The sequence below is a fragment of the Dendroctonus ponderosae genome, unplaced genomic scaffold, assembly GCF_020466585.1.
Source record: "Dendroctonus ponderosae isolate FM_Combo_2020 unplaced genomic scaffold, Dpon_F_20191213v2 Dpon_F_20191213_1, whole genome shotgun sequence".
In the NCBI taxonomy this organism is placed as follows: domain Eukaryota; kingdom Metazoa; phylum Arthropoda; class Insecta; order Coleoptera; family Curculionidae; genus Dendroctonus; species Dendroctonus ponderosae.
This window is the reverse complement of record NW_026017110.1, coordinates 34,538,361-34,542,693: the sequence shown is the minus strand read 5'-3', so window position 1 is coordinate 34,542,693 and position 4,333 is coordinate 34,538,361. Positions and strand designations below refer to the sequence as shown.

Sequence of the window (4,333 nt, the reverse complement as noted above, 5' to 3'; positions counted from 1 at the left end):
TTAAACATGAAAAACTTTCGTAGGACGTATTTTCTTGTAAAGTTCATATTTACTGAGATATCGCACTTTGACGCACTAATGAGCAACCCTGTATATAAGCCTTGTTCTATGCTACTGACTACTGTACTAGCATGTACTAGACGTCGACCAGCAATGCAAATCAAAGCTCTAACAAGGTCTGAAAAGCTGAAAAATACGACCAACTGCTTGATAAACGGCTAGAACTAGCAGATTTGCAGAAAAAGAAATTGGAAGAATTGTTAATGATTGAATGTGAAAGAAAGCGAAAGCTTCAATTATTAGATTTGCAAATTGAAATAGAAAAGAATAAACTTAATGTCCTCAGACATTAAACTGGGTGTTCATATTAATTTTTATTGAAAAAACTTAAAAATTAAAACTCCGTACAAGATCAACGTAAGAAACTTCTTTATAGTGTAACTGACTCTAATAGGTATTAAAAAATACGAATTACTTCCAAAGGTATATTTTCTTAGTAATTTAAAGCCTAGAAAAATAATAATTTACAAGTTGATTTCTAAAGTTGTTAACTAAAGCTTGGCTGTGTGGTTCTGGTACAGTGCCTGCTTCCCTAACAGCAATTAAATAATTTAGCTCCTCATTAATATCTGCAAGCAAGAGGATCTTTTTTACCCACATTTTTTGCCATATTATATAAAACTGCAGTTGCCGAAATAATGTGCATTGCGGTCCAGTTTTACTCTCAAGCCATACGCCAAAACGGGAAGCCTTCTTTTCCAAACTCCAAAACATCTTTCGATCACGTTTCCTGTTCGGATATGGGATTGTATAGCCTTTCGGCTCTTGTTGCAGGATTAACTAAAGGGGCGAACAAATAGGATCTAAGACCATAGCCACTGTCACCCGTAATAAAAAAAATCAAGAAAATATACTAAACGGTCCCTACTCGGGCCCTAATCAGCCAAAAAGTGCCGGTTAATATAATCGATGTTTAGAATACACAAAACAGTGGTTAAGCGACAGTACAACACATTTTTCAAACTAAACAAAGATTAAATTTTTAATAACTACTCTACGACTGAAAAATAACTAAAAAATAAGCAATAAAACCGATCAGTTTTTTTTAATGAAAATATTAGGTCGTACATGTAATAAAATCAAATTATGAATTGACGTTCTAAAGAATTTTTAAGAAATACATGTGTTTTGAATATTCTGATAGAAAGCAAAATGATACTGCAACATTGCTTAAGATGGAGGTATATATTGGTTATATGTAATATTATGTTATATGTATTATATATGGACACAGGCTTAAAGCCCGTGTCCCATGCATCCGTTTGTACGATAATACGATGGTACTAAAGTGTATCTATTGGTTGGAGATCTGTCAATTCGTCCGTCGTCGAACCAAGTTAAAAAAATTTAAACTTTATACGATGATTCGACCGCCGACATTGGCTACGATTAGAAGTGCGAGCTAGTAATTAATACTAACCTCCTTCGATTTGTGACTGTATATGGTGATTTGTGACTGTATATGGTGTATAGCTTATAGTTGTTTATTGGGAAGTTGTTGATTGACAACCACACCTTAGTGTGGTTGTAAATATGGACGGTGGGGCTGGACATGGGAGAGGAATCAAACCTCCCCCGGTCCCGCCTGACCCCCCAAAAACGGGTAGTACCCCTAATGTTAATAATGGCTCCAGTATGGAGCCCAAAAATTTAAAACGTAGCGTAGAATATGACTCGAAAGATAAGGACCCATACACTGTTTATATTGAGACATCAAAAAAAAAATAAATTCCTTAGGAAATATCGGCAAATATTCACATTTAGAACTAGCTAAGGAAATATTTGACCTTGACTTTGACCTCGTCGATGTGGGAAATATTAAAAATAAAGGACTGAACAGAATTGCTGTAGAATTTTTAAACCATAGCGCGGCCAACCATTTTGTTAAAAATATAAAACTTCTCGACAAAGGATATGAAATATTTGTCAGAGGAACAATTAAATGAATATTTTAATTCTCCAATACAAATAATATCCATTAAACGAATGAATAGGAAAGTTCTAAAAGATAATAAACCCGACTACATACCCACAGGTACCTGCTTGTTTACGTTTAGAGGAATAACTCTACCAAAAGAGGTTTATTTCTGTGACATGGCAATGAAAATATCAATTTACATACCACCTGTGACACAATGCTTTGCTTGCTTACTCTATGGTCATACAAGAAAGAATTGCAAAGCAAAACCGAAATGCTTTAATTGTGCAGGAGAAATACATGAGGACCCAATTGAAAGTGGAAATATAACAGAATATTCATGCGAAAGCAAGTGTCACTACTGTAAAAACAATCATCGATCCACCAACAAAAATTGTCCAGAATATCAGAGACAACTTAATATTAAAAATTTGATGACTTTCGAAAATTTGACATACCGCAGATGCAAATGACAAATGCAGAAGAACGTACCAACAAAGAAACGAATACTACTACAACCCCAAGGACTTCCCCACAATTGGGAAGACACTGCCAAACAATACGGAAACCTTTATCACTCCAGACCAAAGAAGAACGGAGTACTTCAATGCGACAGGCCCAAAAAGATCTTACCAACAGGTCACTAGACAACCCCCTAAAAAAAGACTCCTTCAAGAGGGTTATGATAAACAAAAGCATGATGAATGCTTATATTAACACTCGCCCGATAGAGACACAACAGTTAGACACCCCATCTTGTTCACATTGGAGTGAAAACACATCAAATACCCTAAATAGATCACGCGATACAGATAAGCCCATAGGTGCACTTACACTAAACAACTTAAAAATAAATTACCAAATGAAAAAATGTATAATGCAGATGAACTGTTTGAAAAATACCTAAGTAACAAAGATGGCAGAGATTTCATCAAACATCTAATAATAAACCATTTAAAAACCCAAAATCCTACAAGCCATGACAATACATATTAATCAAAAAACACCATAAACACCAAAAAATTCCTAAAAATTGTGCAGTGGAATATTAGAAGTGTCAAATCAAATAGAGAAAATCTAATCAACCTTATTAAGGAACATAAGCCGGACATCATTCTATTAAACGAAACTTGGCTAAAGAAACAAGACAAATTTAACATAAAGAATTACTCGACCTTAAGACAAGATAGAGAGGATGGATATGGCGGAGTAGCCACTTTATAATACAGCAAATTGATAATCAAAAAATTACTTCTTTTGATAACAACTTCACCCAATACCTAACAGTCAAAGTAAACGACACCCTCATTACAAATATATACTGTAATTCAAGCAATAAATTAAAGTCAGAGGATCTTGATAAAATATTAAACACGAATCAACCCATTATTATCATGGGCGACTTGAACAGCCATCACCCTATGTGGGACAAAATGCCAATCAATTTCGGTGGAAGACTTATAGTGGAGAAATTAATGGAAAACGATACAGCTATGATACTAAATGACGGTTCACCCACACTATTTCACAATTCAGAAAAAACTAGTGCAGTTGATCTAACAATAGTAACATCCAGTCTTGCGCCAGCTATAGAATGGCAAGTATTAACAGACAATGGCAACAGCGACCACTTCCCTACAAACATTAAAATTCATGAAAATAATAAATATACATTTAAAACATCAGTAATAAATACATATTATACCCACAACTATAATAAAGCCAATTGGGAACAATTTTATACTAAAGCGTTAGCACAGGACTATACAGACACTAGTGCAAACTTCACAAATTTTATAACTAAAATAAATTTAATAATAAACGAAACAATACCATATAAAAAAATAATAATTTTGAACTTCCAAATAACCCATGGTGGGACAAAGAATGTAAACAGCTTCTCACAAAAAAGAAAAATGCCATCAAATCTTTTAAAAAGGATTTTAATCTGTAAAATTATATCAATGTCAAACGAGTTACAGCCATAACAAAAAAGAAATTTAAGGAAAAAAAAGAAACTCATTTATTAAATTTTGTGAATCCCTAAACAGAAACGCAGATACTAGATATGTATGGAACAAATTTAAACTATTCAATCACAAAAGGGTAAAAAACAAACATAACATAGAGGATAGCAAAAAAGTAGAAATCATTAACGATCTTGCAATTTGCAACATGTTGCCAGATTTTGAAACAACCCATTACATATTTTACCATGGAGGAATTTGAAAATAGCTTTTTTTTTTTTTTTTGTTATACCAATCTAGTACAGTATACTAATAAGCCATTTGTCTTTAACTTAATCTACTACTTTAAAAAACACAAAGCACACACATCCTCCGATAGTCACTCTGT

The 4,333-nt window shown here is 33.4% G+C and overlaps 1 protein-coding gene and 1 long non-coding RNA gene across 2 annotated transcripts in view; both read right to left on the bottom strand.

The window, feature by feature from the left end:
• LOC109541248 (protein anon-73B1) overlaps positions 1 to 4,333 on the bottom strand; it is an 18,208-nt gene that overhangs the window by 3,083 nt on the left and 10,792 nt on the right. The window lies entirely within an intron of this gene.
• Positions 472 to 4,327, bottom strand: LOC125505790. The gene is made up of 2 exons (XR_007282412.1): positions 1,481 to 4,327; positions 472 to 840 (listed from the first exon to the last, which is right to left on the bottom strand). It is a non-coding gene; the product is annotated as an uncharacterized LOC125505790 (long non-coding RNA).